Genomic DNA, 26,066 nt, shown 5'->3' on the forward strand with positions numbered 1-26,066 from the left:
GTGAGGTCTGGCATCTTAACTGATATTTTCCATGGTGCCTTAGGGTCCATGTAATGTGTGCTTCAAAACAGGTTTGTTATTTGTTTGTTATCTGCAAAGACAACTGGAGATTGGCATTACAGATGTTATCCTAAGCCATAAGGCATTTATTTAAGGAACAAACGTTCTGACCTTAAAATCAAGTCTTAGCCTAAGGAGCAAACATTCTGACCTCCAGATCAAGTCGTAGCCTAAGGAACTTTGTTGAATCAACTCTAGTCTTACTATTGTTACTTCTAAAAATTCAGTCCATTCTGCCTGGTCAAGCAGTTTTTCTTTAGCTTTCTCTGTTCCTCCCCAGAACTGGAGTCAGGGGGATAGTTAAGAGAGATTGGGGTTTGTTTCCAGTTTCACCTATGTGTGAAATTAGCATTATTGCTTTTCTTTTTTTGTGTGAAGTGTAGCCTCCTTATGAATTATTAAAGCCTTGAATTCTGAACTTGGGGAAAATCAAATGGTTGTTATTATAATGCCACTTGGGAATGAGTTTTGATTTGTTTTTGTTTCAGTACTGAGGCAAATAGCAGTGAAGTTCAATTTTTGGCATGCCAAATTTTAAATAAGTCCCTGGAAAATATGCCACAAAATGCCCAGATTGATAAAATTTATTGTATATAAAATTAATGGCTGCTTGGAAGTAGGCAAGAGAGCATGCCTGGGGGCCTTAGGCAGGACCCAAGGGCAGCCCCCTCCACCTGGAAGCAGGCAAGAGAACATGCCCAAGAGCCTGAGGCAGGAGCTGAGGGCAGCCCTCTCAGCCTGCAAGCAGGAAGAGGGCATGCTGGGGTCCTAAGGCAGGAATCCAAGGCAGCATCCCTCACCCAGAAGCAGTCAAGGAGCTCACCAAAAACACCACGTCTGTGTGGGTGGCCCACCACAGCCACTGCCACAGCCATGGCTGCTGCAAAAGCAGTGGACACCACAGAAGTAGCCACAGTTGCCACTCATCCGGTTCGCAGACACTCAACTGCATTGGTACAAGGAGAATCACTAGTGAAGACTGGAAAAAGAAGAGGATGTCTCTTTCCTCAAAGCCCACTCCAGAGTATTAGAAGAAGCAGCTGCTGTACCAGATGACCAGACGTCAACGTAGAGATACTAGAAATATGAAAACCCAGGAAAATATGACATCACCAAAAGAATACAGTAATTCTCAAATACCAGACCCTATAGATCAGGAAACCCTTCAAGTGACTGAATAGGAATTCCAAGCAACAATCTTAAGGAAACTCACTGAGATACAAGAAGACTGAGTTAGACAACATAATGAAATGAGGAAAAAAATCCAGGTTATGAAGGAGGAACTTTACAAAGAGATTAACACCTTAAAAAAGAATGTAGCAGAACTCATGGAACTGAAAGATTCATTCAGTGATATAAAAAACACAACTGAGAGGTTAAGCAGCAGACTAGAACAAGCAGAAGAAAGTATTTCTGATCTTGAAGATAGTCTTTTCGAAATAACCCAGTTAGACAAAAAAGGAAAAAAGAATATAAAAAATATGAAGAAAATCTAAGAGAGCTAGCAGACAAGTTTAAGTGCATAAACATTCTAATTGTGGGTGTTCCAGAAGGGGAGGAAAAACGAAAGGGCATGGAAAACCTATTCAACCAAATAATAATGGAAAACTTCCCAGGTGTAGGGAGAGATATGGACTTTCAGATCCAGGAGGCTCAAAGATCCTCAAACAGATTCAACCTAAATAGATCCTCTCCAAGACACTTTATAGTCACACTGGCAAAGCTCAGAGACAGAGAATCATAAAAGAAGCAAGAGAAAAGCATCAAGTCACTTATAAGGGAGCCCCTATCAGACTAACAGCAGACTTCTCAACAGAAACTCTACAGGCCAGAAGAAAATGGGATGATATATTCAAAATACTAAAAGAAAATTGCCAGCCGAGAATATTATACCCAGCAAGGCTATCCTTCCAAAACAAGGGAAAAATAGTGTACTCTCCAGATAAACAAAAACTGTGGGAGTTTACCACCACATGACCAGCCCTACAAGAAATTCTCAAGGAATTCCTGCATGTGGAATCCAAAAATTGATAATCACTACCACAAATACAGAAGAAAGAACAAAAACCACTGGTAGAACAAAAATCCAAATGAGAAAGAGAAAGAAACTAAATCTTAACCCTACAAAAAAACCCATATTGTCAATGTAATAATGCCCCTGCTTTATTTCTGATTTTAGTAATTTCAGCCTTCTCTCTTTTTCTTGGTCTGTCTAGATAAAGGTTTGCAAATTTTGTTGGTCTTTTTAAAGAATCAAGTTTTGGTTTTGTTGATTTTCTCTATTTTTTCTTTCCCTGGTTCATATATTTCTGTTGTCATCTATGTTATTTCTTACTTATATTTGCTTCTGGTTTAGTTTGTTCTTTTTCTATTTTCTTAAGGTAGAAGTTTACATTATTGATTTGAGATTTTTCTTATTTTTAATTTAAGTGTTTACATGTATCAATTTTCCTCTAAGCACTGCATGAACCCCACATCCTATAAATTTTGATATATTGCACTTTGATTTTTATCTCAAAGTATTCTAATTTCCGTGTGATTTTTCTTTTTACCCATTGTTTATTTAGGAATGTGTTGTTTCATTTCCACACATTTGTGAGTTTTCTAAATTTCCTTCTGATATTGTGGTCAGAGAACATATTTTCTGTGATCTTTGTCTTTTTAAATGTATTAAGACTTAGTATTGTATTCCTTTTTATGCTATTATAAATGGAGTTGTTTCCTTAATTTCATTTTCAAGTTGTTCATTGCTAATGCACAGAAATAAAATTAATTTTTGTAAAAATTAAAATTAAATTAAGTTAATGAAGCCATTCTTATTAGACTGAAAGATAAAATCCCAAATACGAGAATACAGGCAATCCTAGCTCTTTTGAGACTTAAGACCTGTGGATAATGACTTGCTCCCTGGTTAGAGGTGTATGTAACTTCATAGTTTTTGTTTGATTTTAAATTCATAGTCGTTGAATTTTTTCTTGTTAAATTGATATTATAGGGGCCGGCCCGGTGGCGCACTGCGCTAGTGCGCCGCTTGGGAAGTGCGGAGGCGCTCCCGCCGAGGGTTCGGATCCCACATACAGACCGGTTCCCACTCACTGGCTGAGCGAGGCGCGGGGGCAACACCGAGGGTTGCGATCCCGTTGCCGGTCCTGGTCCGGTACGGGGGTGACACTGAGGGTTGCGATCCGTTGCCGGACACGGAAAAAGACAAAAAAAAAAAAAAAATGATATTATATAATAAAAGAAGAGTAGATACGATACACACACATCCCACTTAAAGATATATTGTTCCAACAGCAATCCTCTGACACCAGCTGGATGTCCTATAATTCACTGTTGACACTGTCCAGACTTAGCACAGACCCCACAGGTTAGGGGCTCAGTCTCACAAGCCTTTCCCCACTTCAGCTGCTAGCCACAAGTCTCAGGTATCCCCACGCTATTTGCGCTTCTGACTCCAGATTCTGGGTTCCTACAATGCCCCCCTCACTTTTTTTTTTTTTTTCCTTTTTGTCTTTTTTGGTGTCCGGCAACGGATCGCAACCCTCAGTGTCGCGCCCGTACCGGACCAGGACCGGCAATGGGATCGCAACCCTCGGTGTTGCTCCCACACCTCGCTCAGCCAGTGAGCGGGAACCGGTCTGTACGTGGGATCCGGACCCTTGGTGGGAGCGCCACCACACTTCCCAAGCGGCGCACTGTAGCAGTGCGCCACCGGGCCGGCCCCCACGCCCCCCTCACTTTTGATAATTTGCTAGAATGGCTCACAGAACTCAAGAAAGTGCTATACTTACTATTATGGTTTTACTGTAAAGGCTACAACATGGGAACAGCCAACTGAAAGAGATGCATAGGACAAGATATAGGGGTACAAAGCTTTCATGTCCTCTCTGGTTTGCCACCTTCTCAGTGAATGAATGTGTTCACAACCTGGAAGCTCCCTGAGCCTGGTTGTTTCAAAGTTTTTATATGAGGTTTCATTCAGTAGACATGATTGATTAATCAGTGGCCACTTGTTTGAACTCAGTCTCTAGTCCCTCTCCCCTTCTCAGAGATTGGGGGATGGGCTGAAAGTTCCAACCCTATAAACACCTAAGTTGGTTTTTCTGGTGACCAGACTTTATCTGGAAACTTCCTAGGGTCCTTCTCCATGCCACAGCCCCATGAGTCACCACATTGACATGAACTCAGGTGTGATTGAAAGGGACATGTTATGAATTACAAAGGATATTCATATCACTTAAGAAATGCCACAGATTTTAAATGCTCTGTATCAGAAACCAAGACAGAACAGATTTTTTTTATTATACCACAAAAGAATAATAAAATGAGTAAAATAAGTAAAACACATATACTTAACATCCAAGTTAAGAAATAGAATGTTAAGGTAGCTTTTTAAGCCTCCTGTGTCCCTTTATGAGCATATTTTCTCTCCTTCCCAGAGGAAACCACTATTCTAAATTATGTGTTACTCATTACCTTGCTTTTCTTTAGAGTTTATTATAGTTTTAAGGCTATCTAGATGTATCAAAAAAATATGCACTATATCTTTGCCTCTTTTTGACCTTAACATCAATGGAATTATATCACATGCTTTTGTAACTAATTTTTTTCCATTTAACACTGTTTCTAAGAGTAATCCAAATTTATGTATGTGGCTATAGTTCTTTCCTTTAAACTGCTGTATAGTGTTCTGTTTTAGAAATATAGAGGTACTTGCGGGCCGAGCCCGTGGCGCACTCGGGAGAGTGCGGCGCTGGGAGCGCAGCAGCGCTCCTGCCGTGGGTTCGGATCCTATATGGGGATGACCGGTGCGCTCACAGTGCTCACTGGCTGAGCGCAGTGGGGCCAGTCTCAAAAAAAAAAACAAAACAAAAGAAAACAAACAAACAAAAAAGAAAGAAATATAGAGATACTTGAATTATCCATGATATTGTTTGCTATTATGAAGTAAATTGCTGTCAAGATTTTCAAACACATTCAAAAGTTCTCTAGCTAATATGCATAGAGATAGTGTTATTGGCTGAATTATGCTCCCCGCAAATTCACATGTTGAAGCCCTAACCTCCAGTACCTCAGAATGTGACTGTATTTGGATATAGGGTCTTTAAAGAGGCTATTAATTTAAAATGAGATGGGGGGCTAATCCCATCTGACTGGTGTCTACAAGAGATTAGGACATACAGAGAGATAGCAAACATTCACAAGCACAGAGGAAAGGCCATCCGCAAACCAAGGAGAGAGGCCTCAGAAGAATCCACACCTGCTGACACCTTGATTTTGGACTTCTAGGTTCCAGAACTGTGAGAAAATAAATTTTTCTCATTTAGGCACCCCAGTGTATGGTGTTTTGTTATAGCAACTCTAGCAAACTAATAAAGTGAGAATTGCTAGATTATAGAATTATGCACATGTTCAGATTTATTAAATAATGCCAATATTTTTCTAAAGGCTTTGGACCAACTTACAATCCTTCTAGCAGTATATGAGAATTCTTATTTTACATCCTGATGTTATATTTTACTTTTGCCAGTCTGGTGGGAAACTAATGATATCTTATTATCATTTTAATTGTATTTTCCTGATAACTAGGAGTTGAATATCTTATGTTTCTTGGTTCTATATCAAAAAAAAAGATCTCTTATATTTTTGTCCACTTCTCTGTTGTGCTGTTTGTTTTTTTCTTACTAGTGGGTTGGAGTTAATCTTAATGAAGTAAGATTTATTTGTCTTTTCCTTTATTGGCCTGTCCTCTTTTGTGTCTTAAGAAATTCTTCCCAACCTCTAGAGTAAAAACAAATATTTTCTCATATTTTTTCTAAATGTTTTACTTTTTACATTTGAGTCCTTAATCTACCAAGAATTGATTTTTTTATGTTTGGTTTTAGGTAGGTTTATAATTTCATTTTTTACCATATTAATAACCAGTTGTCCCAGCATTGTTTACTGAATACTCTTTTTTGTTTTTTTTCCTCAGCCTGATCTGCATTGCCAGCTCCGTTTGTATCTCAGGTCTGCATACAGTGTGGTTTTCTTTCTGGACTCAATTCTTTTATTATTTTGTTTACCTCTAGACCAGCATCATATTGTCTTAATTATTATGGTTTTAATAATAAATCTGGATATCTTATAGTAATTGAAAATTTTTTGTTTTAAGTGGTATGTGATATACAGTTATTTAACAGTCTATGTGCTTGATCATGAACCTGTCACGTGGGGATAGAGCTAAGTGTATTTAAGCATTGGGTATGTTTTTCTCCTTAAACACTAAAAGTTCTTTTCAATGCAGCACAATAAAAATCAAACCAATGGATCGTTTAAAAAGCCATTTTTAATATGGGACTGGGGCTTTTTGAGTATCTTCAGTGGGGGATTTACATGAAAAAAGATGGGCCACAAGTTGGAAATTGTTGAAGCTGATTGGGTGTATTAATTTTATAGGTTTCAGTGTTTTTTTAAATAAATATAAAATGATCACTTGCTAGGTAATTATATTGGGCCATTATTGGCTACCTTTTAAAAATCATTTTATTTGTCTTCTTAAGATTTCGTCCTTAGCACAAAGAATTCCATTTTTTTCAACAAGGATTAGTGACATAAAGTTAATAGAATTACAAGTCATACCTTTTTTTTTTATTATTTATTATGAAAGTGTTAGGAAATACACAAAAATAGAGAATTGTGTCATGAAACCAACACCTAGCTTCAGCCATTATCAACATTTGGTCAATCTTGTTTTTATCTCCCCCTTGTGCCCCTCCCTCGCACCCCACGTCCATACACATGTACACGCACTCCATGCACTCCACTCTACTCTCAGCCAGGATTATTTTAAAGCATATCTCTGATACCATAACAATTTCAGATTTTTCTAATTTTCTCAAAAAAAAGTTTTTCCCACTTGTTTCTTTGATTAGGAATTAAACTACATCTATACATGTTATTTGATTGATATTCATTTCTGTTTTAATATGTAACAGGCTACCTCCCCTTTTTTTCCTTGACATTTATTTGTTGTAGAGATTGAGTATGGTTGGATTTTCCCTATTCTGGATTTGACTGTTTTTAATCTTCATACTGTCATTCAACCTGTTCTATTATGTGTATTTCATATAAATTGATAGTAAAATCTAGATACTTGACTAGATTCATGTTTGACTGCTTTTTGGGGGATGGGCAAAAATATTATGTGGTAGTTTATAAATATCCTATTGCATCTCATCAGGAGGTGAAAGCCTTCAATAATAGTTTTGAAACAGTGTCCTTATATATTTATAAGGACATATGTATATATAAGGACACACACACACACATATACACGTGAATTAAGGATTTAGAGCAATAATAATATAAGCTGTGTTCCTCTAGTCATATTTCCATTAACCTTCCTGTTTTTACAGAGATGAAAACTAAGGCCTAGAGAGCTAAATATTTGCCAAATGCCGAACAGCTAATTAATAGTAGAAGTAGGGGTCTTTTCCACCTTCCATCCATTTTAAAATTGTGTCTCAGTTGTATATACCTTTATCAAAAGATATCTGTGTATTAGAAAAAAGTCAGTTGGGGTGATCAGAATGGCATTTCTGCCTCTTTAACTAGAGATTTTGCAACTGAGAAGTTAAGACAATAAAATTTCAACTCCCTCGAGTGGTTCTGTTTTTGCCCTGCCAGTATAATAGCTAAGACTTGAGTTTGAGAGTGGTAGTTAGAGAGGGGGCTTAGATAGAACCCAAGCTTGAAGGCTGGTAAATCCAGGATAGGAAAAATGTAAGAAAAACTTTGTAGGCTACAATACTCGTTATTTGGTCCTAAATAATTTTTATTTGTGATACTTGTTATCTCATTTCTTTTTAGGCTAGTATGCTTTATTTCCCATTTTAGTTTCTACTTACTTGTCTTATAAATATTAATTGTAGATTAATATGAACTTGAGGAAAATGAATTATGGAACAAATATAAGAAGTGAAAACTAGAGGGAGGTTGCATTCCTCTTCAGCTTATTTGACAGAAGAGATGAAATCAGTGATACAGAAGATTCTACAAGCTTGATTACACTTTACTGAACTATTTTATGGTTTCTTCATCTGTTTGATGTATGAAGTCGTTTGTAGCAGCAGGCTCACTGCTTTCTTTTTTTAGTGACTCTTAGTGAACTGAGAGGAATTTGCAAAAACGGTGACTGTAGGTGTATGGCAAATTAATTTATCATTAAAAGCCATTACCTTGATCATTTGCTAACATGATAGAAATGAGTTGGCTGATAGGCAGAAAGGAAGTTTTTATGACTGAAATAAAATAAAAGCTTTGTGAGCAATACCTTTAGTTTGTAAGGAAAACAAAGCTATGATCTCATAAAATTTCACTAATATTTAAATGCAACATAGAGAAATAATCCCAAATAAACAATATAAATAAAAATTGAGGAACATTTTATTTAATGTGATGAGTATGCTGTTTATTCTTAAGTTCATTCCAGTCTGGGATCACAAGGGCAATTCTCACATATCCAGTACACTATTTTTTTTTTTTTTCTTTTCTTTTGTCCTTTTTTTTGAGACCGGCCACACCACGCTCAGCCAGTGAGCGCACCGGCGGTCCTCCCTATATAGGATCCGAACCCGCGGCAGCTGGGCTCCCAGCGCCGCACTCTCCCGAGTGCGCCTCAGGCTCAGCCCCCGGTACACTGTTAACCCTGTTTCTTTCCTTTGTTTTTAATTGGGTTAAGTATTAAAAGTACTGATATCAGTACTACATTCATTCTCCTTAGGAATAGACAGTCTTATTTCATCTGAACGAATGATACATTTAATGTTTTGTAGTCCTTGTTTAACGTTTATGGAGAAGTAAGCTGTAATATATTCTTCAGGCACCAAGTAAGTCAATTTTTGATTCAGAGTTTTGGAAAGTAAATGAATCTATCCAGATAGTTTTCTTAAATGCATCAAATGTTGTTTTTCATGGGATGTAATGGAGAAACTGTTTTTCAAGATACTGGACTTCAGGCAATGAAGGACAATGAACCCTGAGTGACAGGAAAGAAGATGAGTTCTATAATTGCCCAGTTTACTGCCTTGAGAGAATTTCCACATGACAACACGGGGGAGGAGGGGCATTACATAGGGTACATATACAGCCTGGTACAATCTCTGAGTTTATGAAACAAAGCAGAGAGCCTGGTAAAACCAAGATGGTTAGAGTTTGCTGCTCAGAGTACTGGAGACGAGAGAGCTGTACAGAAAGAGAACTCTAGAGATGTGGAAAGAATTTCCCTCATGTTTTCAGGTAAGTACTGATCAGTACATGCATGTGAGGAAATGATCTGAGGCCAACGAAAGGACCACCCACAAGTATGAGAGGTTATTGTGTCCAGCTCAGGAAAGTCTGGGAAAAATGGCTATTCCCACAAGACATGTCAGAAAACCTCATCATTCAAAGAATATTGGGTAGAATACCTAAGTGTCTTGCCTGAGTTGTGGAGAATAATTAGCTCTAGACTGAGCACTGTCCTATTTTTCCTAATAATTGTTTTCAAGTAATTTAACTGTGTTCCAGAATGAGGCTCAAGAAGATTTATGGGAATACAAAAATATCCAGCACCCAGAAAGGTACAATTCACAGTGTATGACCTCCCATCAAAAACTACCAAGGATGCAAGTAAGCAGGAAAATAGGACCCATAATGAAAAGAAAAATGACACAAATGTTGAAATTCACAGACATTATGTTGTAACTATTCCGTATGTTCAAAAAGTTAAGTAGAGACATGGAACGTAGATGCCAGTCAAACTTATAGAGGTGAAAACTACAATGTGAAATGCAAAATACACTGGGTGAAATTAATGGCAAATTAGACATTGCAGAAGAAATAATTCATGAGTTTGAGGACACGTAAATAGAAACTGACCAAACTCAAAACAAAAAAATAGACCATCAGTGAGGTGTGTATAATCTTAAGCAGCCTAATATGCCTGTAAGTAGACTAAGGTGGGTGGGGGGAGTATTAAAAAAATATTTGAAGAAATGAAAGCTAAAAAGTTTCCAAATTTGATGGAAACTATAAAACCACAGATCCATGAAGATCAATCAACCCCAAGTACAAGAAGCGTGAAAAAAAACTACACCAAAGTATACCATAATCAAATTGTTTAATACCAATGATACAAATAAAATCTTAAAAGACCAGAGGGAGAATAAGGCACTGTTTTTAGGTAACTTGGAAGCAAAGTTACAAAGGTGAGAATGACATCAGATTTCTTGTAGGAAACAATTCAGTTGGGAAGTAAGTAGAACAAATTTCAAGTACTGGGGAAAATCCTATCTAATGTCTAGAGAAAATATCTTTGAAAAACAAAGGCAAAATACTTTTTCAGACAAAAGCTTAAGGAATTCATCACCAGGAGATCTGTAGAACAAGAAATGCTAGAGGAAGTTAAGTCTTTCAGGCAGACGGAAATTCACTGGGGACCAGTAAACTATGATCTGTAAACTGTTATTTTACTGCTTGCCAGCTAAGAATGGTTTTCCTTTTTCAAGGGTAAAAAGAAAAAACAATCAAAAATATTTCCAGACATTGCCCTGGTTAAAAGCTAGAGATTGTTGGATTAAAAAAAGCAACACCTGATTATATGCTGGCTGTAAGATGCAAAAAAAGCATGGAAAAATATATGATGGTAACACCAATCAAAGCCTGAGTGGCTATATTGTTATTAGACAAAGTAGATTTTAGAGCAAAGAATATTGTGAGGAGTGAAGAATGTAAAATGGAACAATGAAGTTAAATATGTATCTACCATGTATATCATGTAGCCATTCCACTCCTAGGCATATTTGCTAAAGAGAAAAGGAAATACTTGTTCATACAAAGACTTTTATACAAATGTTCATAGTAGCTCTATTTGTAATAACCCCAAATTAGAAACAACCAAAGTGTCTCTCAAGTGAATAGATGAACTGGTATACAATGGAACACATACAGTGGAATACTACTCAGCAATAAAAAGCAACTATTGACACATATGTGCAGTTCATTGTAAGTTACACCTCCATAAAGCTTTTCATAAAAGTTTGAGTCAGGAAAGTGAGATGTAACTATCTAATTTCATTTCGTTCAGAATGTCTTAAAATGTTCTCTTCCATGTGTCACAAAAATTTGAGGAGCGTGTAGTAGCTGGGGTGATTACTGCCATAGCAGTAATGTTTTTGGGAACCCTTGGATAAATTTGAATGTTGAAATAAATCCCTGTGGTTCAAAATACAGTTCGCTGAGAATGCTGAAAATATCAGTTAAATATCTTTGAAAATGTTTGCCAAATATTGCTTTTCTTTTCTTTCTTTCTTTCTTTCTTTTTTTTTTTTTTTGGTAGCCAGCTGGTAGAGGATGCTTTTAAGCTAGAAAAAAATAGTTGATCAAGTAGTATTGAATATTTCATAAAAATAACTTTTCACAGTGTGAAATCAGGAGAATGTTTTTGAATGCCAGAGTTTTCTTATATTGTATGTTAGTTGATAACAGTTGAAGCCTGTACTGGGTACATGGGGAACTGTTCATTACCATTCTCTTTACTTTTGTGTTTGAAATTTTCCATTATAGAACATTTTCTGAAATTTTATTACCTAGCAATATATTTTCTACTCCTCTAAATATATCTAATTCAGTTTTGTGTGAGGTGATATGTAAACAACATAACGTGTTTTATACTAACTGATCTCATACATGTCTAACTAAAAGCGTTATGCAGCTTGTTCTCAACAAGTTGGATTATGAAATCAGTAAAGACTTGTAATAAGTATTGCTTCTAAATGTTCTGCAATAATAAGTAAATGAGCTATAGTATGTTGTCATTTTGCATAGTTTTTAATTAATTAGCTGAGACTTAATGTTGTACATACCATACCCAAAAATGCTGGAAGAAAATATGTGAGTTGTCTGTCTCACAGTACACTTTCATGATAATAGGGCTTTATCACTAACAATGGTGCAGTAACCAAGAAATTAGGCTGGCAACTTGAATTTTTTCCCCCTTTCTTTATCAATAAGTTCTGCATGTTTCAAATAGCTTTCAATTTTGAAGATTTTAAGCTTTAATTTCAAGAATATCATTGACATATTTGATAAACACATATTATCTTCATTATAATCTTTTATACTTTATCTTTTCTTTCTAGAATGTGGTTTCAATGAAATCAAAACTTTCTATTTAAAGTCAATACTTTTCTACCTATTGTCACTTATTTTACATCCCAAATCCAGCAGTTGAACTTGAACACTTTTTACTTTATCATTCTTTATTACTTTTATTTAAAAAAATATGGTTTAAGTTCAATTTGTATTAGCTTGATTAAAATGTTACAAATTGCAAATTCAAAAATATCGCACTAGGTAATATGTTTTGACAAATAAAATGAACATTTGTAACTGATACTTTTTTTTGTCTTGATACTTCTGTCAGTAGCAGGTGAAATTCCTTCACACATTAAGTCACAAGTAATTGAGTTACATTAATCAAAAATGTAATTGTACAGTCATTAGCTTTTCTATCAAGGTGATAGTTAAATTGACCATCTTACACTGGAAATCAGGTAAGGAGAGAGCAATCAAAATATACTAGCCAATTCATGCTTTATTTACTACATCCTCTCCATTAATTGTTTCTCATAATGGCCACAGTTGTTCATGGTATTTGTGGAAGTAGGCACAGTCTTTGCTCAGACTTTATGTTGCTCTAGCATTTTCTATTAAATGTGCTGCTTTCCATTCACAGTTAATTAGCTTGTGACCTGTGGTTTAAAAAAAGCACTACATTATGACATTTGATTCAGTGGTTAGAGGCAATAGGGACTTTGCTTAGTCTCCTTTGAATGTAATGAATCCTTCAGTGACTTAGTATGTAACTCGTAAAGAATATAAGTTGTTTTAATATGAATTAAAAGTTCCACTTTGACAAACATTGAATGCATATACGATATGCCAAGCATTACGCTAGGCACTTCTACATATGTTTTCTTATGGATTGTCATAAAGGTTAAAGAACTTGCCTGTGATCATGTGGTTGTTTAGTGAAAGAGCCAAGAATAGAATCTAAGTACTGGGGCATATATTCAAGTGCCCTTTGCACTGTCCCATGATTCAAATCAACAGTGGGATGGGATTTTCAAGATTAGTTAATAGTTGCAATTTGTAATAGTACTAATATTGTTTATGATGCTCATATTAAACTAGAAAGTATTCAACAACTAGTAATTTTAAAGGAAGCTTAATTAATACCAGTGAATTAAAACACTACCAGTGTTTAAAACCCTAATCTAGTAAGCAGTTAGATGGATTTTCTCCATTAATACTACATTTCCTAATAGGCTTCAGTTTCATTATAAAACAACACAAAACAAAACAACAAAACTCTAATATTTTTAAAATCTGAAAAGTCAAATCTACCTAAAAGATTTGCATTATACAAACAAGATAACAAAATGGTCTTTTTTTAAAAAAAAGTATCAATAGGAAATTGAGGCAACTCTGTATGCATTTCGCCACAAGAAAAGTGAATCAGCTTCCACTTGCTTCAGCACGAGGGTGTGGCATATGGTCTTGGACAGTTCACTTAATTGTGATTCAGATTCTGTTGGAGGCTGCCAGAACATAGGTGCAAGTAGAGACTGTAGTCATCAGATTCTTAGCAATAGCCAAATACATCTCTGCCGAGGCCATGTTTGTTTGTTTTTTTCTTTAAATTACAGGATTTCTGTGCAGTTTTGGACTGGGGGCAGGGTTGTCTCATCCTAAGTTTGTGTTCCTTTCCTCAGACAAATTTGCTCTGCTCAAGTGGCATAAAATGTTGTTATTACACGTTTAAAAACATTTACTGAGGCTCTAGTACGCATGAAGCTCTATGCTAGGCAATGGAGTTGAAGAGGGGTGTGGGAAGGAATTAGATAAATATAAGCTTGGATTATATACTTTGAGCATTTATTGTGAGTGATCTGGGATTCAAATTTACTGAATCAGATTTCGAAGGGTGAATCTCAGATATCACATTCTTAAAAGTACCTGGTGTAATTCTGATGCAGGTTCTCAAAGGACCGTACTTTGAGGAACACTATAAAGGATAGGGTTAGTTCAGGTACCCATGGCATCTGAGCTCTCTGGTTGAAGTCTTGCATTTTCCGCACAGTTTATTACCTCTTTTATTATTTCATATCTGCTGTTAATGTAGCTGAGAGTAAGCATGCAACTGAGAATCCTGAAGCAGTGTGTATTCTGCCTCCTGTCCTGCTCTCTATTATTTCCCATTCTGCACCTCTTTTCACTGATGAGGCACTCAGCAAGGATACGTGGTCAGACTTGTTTTTAACAGAAAGTAAATAGTAATAGTGGTGCAAAGAGAGCACTGGCTTCAAATCATACTTTTGCCTCTCGGAACTTTGTTTCCTTCATCTATAAAATTGGAACCTATTTCACAATGTTGTCAGAAAATGTGGTGCTGATAATAATAAGTGATAAGTATATAGTTAGTCTTTCAATAAGTGATGGCTATCATCCATGCATAATACAGCCTTACAAAAGGTGAGGAAGATCATGGAAGTGGTATGCTATATGAAAAGAACGGGATATCATTTCTCAGGAATGTTCAGTAAAAGACCGTCATGATTGAACACTTGTAGACCTGTAATTCTTCATGAATAACAGCATTCCTTTTATTTTGACCCATTCTAAAGCTGACCCAAATTAGAGATTTGCATTTGATAAATATTTCACAACTATATCTTATTTATTCATTACTCATCCTGCAGACTAGGTCAATACTATTTTCTTTCATGGATCAATTTTTCAGCTATCAAAATCTTAATGTGACAAAGATCTAGTAGAAACAAATGTGCCCACTTGAACACTGTTTTTTTTTAAGGCACAAACCTGTTCACTATTCTGCTGTTCCTTGTCAGCAACAAGAACACCTTTGCAAAGAAAAAAAATTAACTTACTACAGTATCAACTACCTAGGAACATTTAAATTACATAAAGGTAATGACTTGATGCAATTTTAACTTCCTCCAGAATGCTATTGAGGAACAGGAATTTATATTTTAGGTTGGGAGTGGTGAAGAGATGCTCACTTGACTCATCCAAATTGAGCTTTTTATTACCAGTGATTTCTAAGCCATACTTTTCAAAGGAACAAGGCATCTCTGATGCTCTCTTAGGATATTTTTTATTATTACAATGTATACAATAATATTAAAAAATATTATTAGATGCTTAGTGTGCAAGGCAATGTGAAAGCCTGTTTCATTTATTAACTCAGCTAATCCTCACAGCAACACTGTGAGGTATTTCTATTCTAGTTTGTAAGTGAGGACCCAGAAACTCACAATAGGTAACTTGCCCTAGGTCATACAACAAGGAAGGATGGAGCTAGGATGGGAACCTTAGCTGTCTATTCGGAGCTCAGACTTCTGTCTAACACGTTGCTATTCTTCCTCCAAACCTTCAAGAATGAATTATTTATTTATTGAAATAAATACATGCCATACATCAGTTTTTTGAAAAAAACCTAATACTGATGGATGCCACTAAACCAAACAAAATATGACAGAGTACCATAACTCCAAATAATGGTAATCACTGTTATATGCATATCTAATTTACCAGAGAATTGATCAGTTTTCTGTTTCAAATTTCCATTTCAAGTAATTCCAGTTCATTCTTGGATGCTATTTTTTAACATTTTAATTAAGATGATAATAGAATAGTCTAGGAAGTGTAAAGTGTGGGAGGCAGAGAAGCATTGTGTTTAATGTTTACCAGAAATGTCACTGATGCTAGTGCCTTGGTTTAGCCATGTGTAAAGTGAGAGATAGTAATAACACCTTCATAAGGTAAAGATATGAAGATATCTTCATTATCATGACATAATAAATCTTAAGTATTTAGAACATTGACTGTCATATATTAAACATTCAATAAATGTGCCTTCATACTTGTGGTTTGATTTCCAAATACTTCTCTGAGGTAGGTACTATTATTATGTCTATTTTCAATTGAAGAATCTTACTAAAAATTTTACTGGTACGTTTTACTTCCCAGGAGGAGAGAGCTAGATCCTGGGTTGTAGGTCATTAAAAGTAAGAAGGCTAGTTTTAGTTAAGATGAAATGAAAGTAGGACAATGCTATATTATTTGTTCAAATGAGTCCTTTGGCAGAGACATGTTAGCCCCCTTACATCCATAATGTATCCTCTGATGTTTGGCTTGATACATGTCCACCCACAGTACATGGTCACATTTGCCACCTTCCTTGAAACTAGGTGAGCTTTGTGATATAAGTACTAGCCTGTGGGATGTAAATAAGAGTGTCTTTCAGAAACTTTCTTAGGAGATAGTGTGTATGGATTCTTTGGCTTTCTTCTTCCTTTCCTCCATTTTACAGCTTAGAATATAGGTGCCACCCTCTTTGAACTTAAATATAAAAACTACCCTATAGGGTTGGTAGAGCAATGAATTGGTAAGAATCTGTGCCCCTAAAGATAAAATGGAGTAGAGCAGTCAAACCAGCCCTGGGTCACTTATACTGGTATTTATATGAGTGTTATAGCCAGCCTCCAACAGAGATTATTAGGACCCCCAAATAATCTCTGCATCTGGTATGTAGTAGTCCTCTCCCACATTGTACTGGGGTTAATCTGTATGACCAATAGCATATGGCAGAAGTGATGGTATATTTCTTCTGAGATTACATTATAAAAGATTGGCTTATCTTGGATGTTTGAATTTGCTTGCTCTCTCTTTTTTGGCATTCATTCCAGGGAAAGCAAACTACCATATTCTAAGTACTGTGGAGAGTCCCATGTGGTAAGGATCTAAGGTCCTTAGTCTTAACAGCCTGTCAGCATCTGAGGCATCCCAACAAACACTTCAGTGAGCCTGAAAGTAGATCCTTCAGTCCCCATTAAGTCTTTAGATGCCTGCAGCTCTGGCTGCCTACTTGACTGTAACCTCATGAGAGAACTTGAGCTAGAGCCACCCAGCTAAGCCACTCTGGATTTCCTAATTATCAGAAACTGAAATAATAAATGTTGCTGTCTCAAGCCACTAAGTTTTGGGGTAATTTGTTATGCAACACTATATAACTTATATATGAGAAAAAGAAAAAAAACAAACCCTCTTTTTTAAGCCACTTATCATTTTGTATTTTCTGTCACTTGCAAACACATCTAACTCTCTTCTCCAATTAAATTAATTTGTAGAATTAACCTAAAGAAGCAGCATTCATGGTATTATTCCTAGGGTTCTCAGAAACAGAACTGGCAGAGATCAAAGAGAATATCTTGTCCAATCTCCTCATTTTACAGGTAAGAGTGAGAGCTAACATTTAATGTTTCCTATGCCAAACTCTCTGCTAAGTTCCATACAACATTTTATTTTCAGGATATCCTGTGATGTAGATAGAGATCCATTATGTGGATGAGGAAACTGAGTCCACACTCCTACCTATTTTGCTTTACTCCTACCCATTTACCACAGTACTACCCATTTTGTCTCTCTACTGTTAGAGAATATTTTTTAAAATTTCACATATCACGGTTTTGTTACAGTCTTGCACACACACAAAAAGATCTATAGTAGACCAAAGAATTACCTTGGGATAGACATTTTAGGAAAAATGAATAGAACTAATCACAGTTAAACTGGTTGCAAAAGGAAAATAATGATTAGTTAAAAGTTACGTAAGTTTTGACTGACTTATCTGGTGATTGGAGACTGCTTTCCCATAACAGGTAAGCACTTGTCTGGGAGTGTCCTTTTTACATGTGTTGTAAATTAATTTACATGTATTAATTATTTTGTACTCCTTATCACTCAAAACCTTCCCAGACCAGGCTGGCTGGTTAGCTCAGTTGGTTAGAGCACAGTCTTGTCAACAACAAGGTCAAAGAGTTCAGGTCCCCATAATAGTGAATTGCCAAAAAACTAGAAACAAAAGTATCCCAGACCAAGTCTGCATAGTTGAGGAAACTGAGGCCCCAGAATGGGCAAGTGATTTGCCCAAGGTTCCATGGATAAGTAGTTAGTGACAGGTGGGATTAGAACTTAGGTCAACATTTTATGTATTGATCAGTCAGTTCCAAAAGAACATCTATTAGGAATCAGACATCTCTATGACATCCCTGTTTCTTTCTGCCTCCATACCCCTCAGTATTTTAAAACTTTCAAGGAGTTGCCTTTTGTAAGTTGGGATAGTTTTTGTATTCTATTTGGAAGTTTTGTTTTTAAATGTCAGGGGTAAGGAAGAAGGAAACAGAAGTGATTTTCCTAAATACTTCTCTTTTTCCTCCCTGTAGGCAGGAATTAAGCAATCATATGGCAGATTTCATCATTACAATGAATGTAAGCCGACAGTTTACAGGAAGCTATCATTTCTTTCCATTCCAGAAACTTGTTACACTTCCCCTCACTACATGGCGCAAACAGCTGAGTCAGGTTGTCCACCCTTCCCTCAGGCCATATGCGCTGCACCATTCTTGTTCCCTGTAAGTCAGCCCATAATAGAACTTTTGATTGGAAGTCAAGGAATTGGTCTTGACTTGGCGATATTTATTAAGAACAAGATAGGTGAGGGCTGCCCGTGGCTCACTTGGGAGAGTGCGGTGCTGATAGCACCAAGGCCACGGGTTCAGGTCCCCATGTAGGGGTGACTGGTTCACTCACTTGGGAAAGTGTGGTGCTGACAACACCAAGTCAAGGGTTAAGATCCCCTTACCAGTCATCTTTAAAAAAAAAAAAAAGAACAAGATAGGTGAGGGCTGCCCGTGGCTAACTTGGGAGAGTGCGGTGCTGATAGCACCAAGGCCACGGGTTCAGGTCCCCATGTAGGGGTGACTGGTTCACTCACTTGGGAAAGTGTGGTGCTGACAACACCAAGTCAAGGGTTAAGATCCCCTTACCAGTCATCTTTAAAAAAAAAAAAAAGAACAAGATAGGTGACACAAAGATATGTTTAAGAAATGGAAGCCTCTAGTTTATGTGGAATTTTTCAAAGAAATATTATAGACCACTCTTCACATTATAGCTCCATATTTGCAATGCCACAAACTATGGTTTTAGCATTATCTATACTACTTCTCTTCAAAAAGTGACTAAGAATAGGAATACTCCATACTTGGACTTGTAGTTTGTGGTGCAGCTCACATTCTTCTGAGAGAAGAAATGGAAATCCAGGTAAAGAGGTGCCCACAGCTGAGCCTTACCCAGTACCCAGTTAAGGAATGAATTCCTGCTTACTGCTTATGGGGTCAAAATGAGAACCCTTTGAAGGGATGGAACAATTGTTGAAAGTAAGAAGGACTTTAAGTATAGCTTGTTTGGGTTAATTTTTCTTAAAAACATTTATGCACGGGCTGGCCCGGTGGCGCACTCGGTAGAGTGCGGCGCTTGGGAGTGCGGCGGCGCTCCCGCCGAGGGTGGGTGCAACACCAAGGGTTGCAATCCCGTTGCTGGTGGCGGTATGGGCGCGACACCGAGGGTTGCGATCCCGTTGCAGGTCACGAAAAAAGACAAAAGGGGAAAAAAAAAAAAACATTTATGCACATTACTGAATAATGGGAATTTTTGTTTCTAAAAGTCTTTCAAATACTCATTTATTAATGCAATAGGAAATATTGTATGCCTACTATGTATGTCAACTACTTGTTTTGGGGACATAGATAAAGGCAGATAAGCACGTTATCATATAATGTTAGTTGCTTAAAATTGTTAAAAAATAAGATAAATTACTTATTTAATAGACTACTCTTATCTATGTTATTGTTCTGATTTTTTATTATTGTTGAAAATATTATGTAGTAAAAGCTTCAGTCAACCACAGGAGGGGCTGGAATTAGCAAGGAGGAAACACTGATCACTGCAGCTGATTCAGGATGGGCTGGGTAATACAAAACTTTGAATCTCCTTAAAAGTTGTGAGATTTTCAAGAACAGTAATCTGGATTTATTCAACTTTATATGCTGAGCCCCTGCTGCATAGTAGATGTCCAATTAATGCTGAGTAAATAAAAATAAAGTCACTGGAGTCCCAGATGGATAATTCCTCTGAATCTTCAAGGCTGAGTTCAGGGGACACTTCTGCTAGAAAGCCCTCTCTGGCTATCTAAAAACTAGATTAAGACACCATCCTGTATGGAACATACAGTTCCCTTCTACGGGAACTCTACTTACTCTGATCCTAATATGCATCCTTTTCTGTTTGTTCTTTCATTGGGACAGAGAGTAGGAATTCCATATTAGTTACCCTTGGCTCAGAGGTTAATAGCACATATTAGGCATTTAATTTGTTGATATGAGCGAATGATAGAGAATTGTCTTCTGAGTATAAGGTTCTATGTGTGTCTGGGATGAGAAAGACATGGATTTAAATCCCTGATTTTCCACTCACTAGCTCTGTGACCTTGGACAAGTCAAATACTCTCTCTAACCATCATCATCTTTTTTTGTTAAGTGGGGACTAGTAGAGTGTTCCACATATTGTGAGGATTACACGTGGTAATTCATGGAAAGCATTTACACCGCCTGGTATATGGTAAGACCTCAATACATTTTAATTATTGTTTTCTTGTCTTCCACTTCTACCTATATCTTTTTAATTTCTTTTACTCTTTTCCCCATTCTGCTTTCCTTGTCTTTTTATTTCTGTCCTGTCTGTCCTTTTTTCTTTTACATCTCTTCCTCTTCTCAGCTCTTTTGTTATCTTATGGCTTTGTATATGTCCAAGCATTTCTTTTTCTCATGTACTAGGTAGGTATTAATGAGCCAGCTCTAGGGTAGAGGTTGCACACTTTGAAAAAAGGGTGCCTGTATTCCAGTCTGATGTCCTATCCTTTTAGTCAACAATGGGAAGCATGTGCTCAAAACATGCAAATGTGAAGTTCTGGGAATGGATACTGAGACTAATTGTGGACACAAGAGAGCCACTGAACAGGAAAATGCCCAATGCAGGACATACTCACCAATTTTATTACAAATGTAGACTTTAAAAAAAATGTAGACAAATGTAGAGCTGGCAGCAACTCTGGTTGACTAGGGAGGCCTAGCCAGGGTGAAGTGTTGTGTGTGTATCATGCAAAAAGTGTTGCAGGGGCTTAGTAGTGTTCTAATGAATAGAACCCAGACAGAACTCACTGGAATGGCTTCCTACTGACAAGCTGGGAGACTCCCATGTCAGATGGATGGAATCACGTGGCAGGAGATGGAGCCAGAGGTCTTCAGACGCAGGTATAGGATGCATCCTAGGATCCTATTTATATGTCTGTGAGGTAAGGTGGGCCTCCAAGAGACTAGACATAGCTGTGGCATTACAGACCTTAAAAAAATTTTTTTTCTTGTTTTTCAACTATAAAACTTAGGGGAAATTTTTAAAATTTGGGCAAAAATGTAGCTCTCCCCACAGTTTTGCTTCCAAAGGCAGACATAGTTACCTTTTTGATATATATATATATTTATATAAAATTTTATATATAAATTTTTTATATATATTTTATATATATTATATATTTATATAATATATATATATATATATTTAGCTCCTTTTAACGTATTTATAAAATATAATTGTCACCAGATTGTAATATATTACTTTCTGTATTTCTAACACTGGAAGTCAAATATGCACATTTTAAAAAGTGGAAAGAATATAAAAATGAATATAAAGGAGGTAGGGAATCACCTGTGATTCTTATCACTCAGCGGAGACTTCAGATTTTTGCCTCATTTCTTTCCTCTTTTTTATGCATTTTTTTTTTTAACTTGGTGTGAATTCATACTGTACGTATGATTTGGGGACTACTTTTTTCAGTGGACATTCTACCACACCCATTTCCCTGATGTCTTTAAATGCACTGTCCCTGCCTTTAAAGATGGCTTTTAGTCCTATGGGAGAGATTGATGTGGACAAAGGGCAGTGCAAAGAGAGAAGCTAAAGTTTTAAAAGTTATTGCATGAATGCTTTTTAAATGCATTTTTATTAACTAAATTTTATAACTGTTAGATCAATAGGTGAACATAGTAAAAATATTTAAACTATACATATTTAAAAAGGCATTTAACTGCTTCCCATCCTAGATGACTTGTTCACAGTTTTCTGCTGTTACTCTAGAAACATTGTTTTTTACAGAAATGAAAACATATTTAACGCAGTGTTCTTTACATTTTTTTTAACTCAATAGTAAATCTTGCTTTCATTCCATATCAGCAAATAGAGATCTATCTTATACTTTTTAACAGATGCATATTTTTCAATTGAATGAATGTGTTATATTTATCCAGTATCCTGTTGATAGACATTTATTTGTTTCCAATTTTTTTTTCATTGTGAGAAGATTTTACTATATCTTTGGAACAAACTTTTCTTTCCATAATGTTATAGGCTGAATTGTGTTTCCCCCAAATTCTAATGTTGAAGCCTTAATCCCTAGTACCTTAGAATATGCCTGCATTTGGAGATAGGGACTTTACAGAGGCGATTAAGTTAAAATGAGGTGGCTGGGAGTGGGGGCACTAATCCAATCTGAGTGGTGTCCTTCTAAGAATAGGAGATTGGTACATACAGAGAGACACCAGATGTGCACACGTAGGGAAAAGGCCAAGTGAGTACACTTGGAGAAGGCAGCCATCTGCAGGCCAAGGAGAAAGGCCTCAGAAGAACTCAAACCTGCTGACACCTTGATCTTGGACTTCTGGCCTCCAGAACTGTGAGAAAATAAATTTCTGTGGTTTAAGCCACCCAATATGTGGTATTTGTTATGGGAGCCCTAGTAAACTAATACACATAGCTTATATAGTTTATAATTATATAATGAAAATCAATGGGGAAATAGTATTCACTGTTTAAAACAAAGTAAAAATTTGGGGGAATCTTTCATTAATTCATTAAACTTGCATTCATTTCATTAATATTTCATTAACAGGTCAATTTGCACTTGTCATTGCATTTCAACCCACTGGCTATCTTTTCTTTTAATAATGCCATCATTCATACCAAAAGCTTTATCCCTAAATCAACTTAGAAGCTGCAATAGTTGCTGATTAGTTACTTTGACTGACAGTGAGGATCAGTGCTGGTATTGAGTTAGGACTATGATTCTGTTTTGCAATTGCAACATTCTTTCATTGTTTTCACAACTAACTCTGTTGGGGAAAGTGCTGCTTCACATACTCAGAGTTAAGTCTCTTAGAATATACCTTCCCTTACCAGTAATCCTTCCCAGGGCCCATAAAGTGAGCGTTGGAAAACTAGAGAAAAGGCCTAGTGTCCTCATATTATTAGGTTGCCAGGGAATGATTTGATTTTTTTCCCCTGTTGCATGCAATTTTTCAGAGAGAATGAGAGTAGGAAAGAGAAAGAACCACCAATCCTGTTGGGCACTCTACTATGTGGGTTTTTACTGCTCTTTTCACATGCCTTATCCAGTCTCTGTGTTGGCTAATGGCTAGATGGTCTGTTAGAATTCATTTGCTGTCAAATACACAAATAAATCATGTAGAGAAGCGATTAAACTAGCAGCCTTGGCCTTAATGACAGTTCCTATCTGCTGTAGTTGCAGTAACCTACAGTAACGATACTACACTGATCAATGTCCTCTCTCTAGGACTAAAGTTCAGTATAAATCAATCATGTATTCTGGATATACCAGGTGATTAATTGCCACATTCCTCAGCATATGGAGCTAATGTTAACAGCTTCTTTCAAAGGGAAAAACGATCCACAGGGCTTAGTTTTTAGCACTTTATTTATTTTATTTTGTCATCTTAAACAAATCCCTTGAAATGGCCAGAGTTGAAAGTGGCTGTTAGAACTTTTTAGCTGACTACACATATTCAAATCCGGGTTACAGTGAAAGTGTGTGTGGGTGGACTTGTTTTTAAACACCTTTTTACTATGCCTCGTTCTAGGGATACACTAATGAACAACACAGGCACAAACAGGTGAATGAGAAATACAACATGGTGTATTAGAAGTTATTTTAAATGAGGAAATTACAGAATGCCATGACCTTCCTTCATTCCTTCTTTATAAAGCAAATATTTATTGGGTAGTAACTGTATAATAGACACTTCTAAGTGCTGAGGATAAAACAAAGCACTATTCTCATGGAGCTCATTTCTCTATATAACTGGTTCACTTAAGGTCCGATTCCAGAGTGAAAGAGCAGAATGCAGGTAAAGAAATAGAAGGCTAAATAAGGAAATATCTTCAGTGGGATATTGAAAAGTATACAGGCAAATCCCTAGAGAAAAAAACAGGAAAAAAAGAGAGGGAGAAACGGAGAGAATGAGAGAAAAGGAAGAAGAGAGAGATGGATCTATCAAGGTTATTATTCTATTCCTTAAGCGTTATTCCTGATTCTTTAGAACTGACTGTATATAAGCTTTCTCTGTGTCCCACAAAATTAAAACAGTGCCTGGGAGGGTATCGTAAGACCCAGATTCATAGCCAGATTATTCACTTACTGATATGTGGGACCCTAGGCAATTATCCAAATGTCTTCAAGACTGAATTTCCTACAGGACAATACCACAGAGTTGTTTTATTTAGCATCAGTAGCTTAACAGCACTTTAAGGATATGAACTCTATGAGGTAGGTATTAATACTCCCATTTTCTATAAGAGGAAACAGGCACAGAGAAGTCATGTAGCTTGATCAAGGTCATATAATTAGTACCTGGCAAAACCAGGAATCTAACTTCATCTCCAGAGTCAGTGCTTTTAACCACTGCTCACATTTCCTGTCAATAAGGGGCACATAGTAAGATTAGAAGTAAACAGACGCCCTCCACTACAAGGCTCTTTCTCACCTCCTTTTACTCCATCGCTTGTTGAATATTTATTGAACACCCATGTTGTCATGGGGCTGTGTTAGGTATGGAGATACAAGGGTGAGCACAGCATATCTGATTTTTGCTCTCCTGGAGTTGATGGCCATTAATCAAATAACATAACCTCTACAGGTTCTCAGACTTCCCTATTTTATAGCATTTCTCTATCTGCCCATCAGTCCTCCAGTCAAGAAGTCGAGGGTTGTTCAGGGTGAGATGTGAAATATGTCCCCTGGAGAGCTGGAGCTAGGACTGGGTGAAGAGACACACCTTTTTCTCGGCAGTGACCATGACCTCATTTAAGATCCCTTCTTTCTCTCTGAGCCTCCGCTTAAAATGGACAGTTTGGTACAAGGTTCTTCTTGCCCTAACCTTCCATGGTTGTTCACTCTCCTACCCACGCCCAAGGCCCATTTAGCCCAGCCCCGACGGAGCGCTCCTGGCTCCTCCGTTGAGCCTCCTGAATTCCAAGAGGCCCTTCCCTCCTGGCCGGAGGAGAAGGCGACATCTCCGCCCTGCCCCTCATTTCCAGGCCCTGCCCCCGCCGTGGGCTGCCGCCTGAGAACGCCCGTGTTTGGCCTTGTCACGCGCCACCACTCTCCGTGTGGGCTGCAAGTTGGGGCCCCTCCATCCTGGCTCACCAGCCGCTGGGCGGGAGCCCAGCCCAGGCCTATGACTAGCGGGCCGGAGGTGGGCGGTTGGGCCCCTGGCGGCCAAAGGTCCGGCCCCCGCGAATCACAGGGAGGCAAAGGGCGGCTCAGCAGGGCCCGGTCGCGCACAGCCCAGTCACCCAGGCTAACGGGGCATTAGGCCCAGGGAGCCCAGGAAGAGCTCTCGGGCCTGACCGCGGCCATTGTGTCTGGCGGCTGCCTCGGCCTCAAGGCCTGGTGGGCAGAGCAACAACGGGGAGAAGCGCCGAGAGGCCGCTAAAGCAACATCCCCTCCCTGCAATGGGTTTTCATGTGGCGAAATAAACAGGAAACAGGTCTGGTTTCTTTTTGCGGCACGTGAAGAGGACAAGGAATGAAAGTTTTGGAGGCGGGAGGTGGAAGCTGCAGCCTACGCGCGCGCCGGGTCACGTGGTCCGCGGGGACCGCATGGCGGCCGCCCGCGCGTCCCCGCATTCTCGGGGCCGGGTGGCTCGGGCGC

The sequence above is a fragment of the Galeopterus variegatus genome, unplaced genomic scaffold, assembly GCF_000696425.1.
Source record: "Galeopterus variegatus unplaced genomic scaffold, G_variegatus-3.0.2 Scaffold6528, whole genome shotgun sequence".
Lineage (NCBI taxonomy): Eukaryota > Metazoa > Chordata > Mammalia > Dermoptera > Cynocephalidae > Galeopterus > Galeopterus variegatus.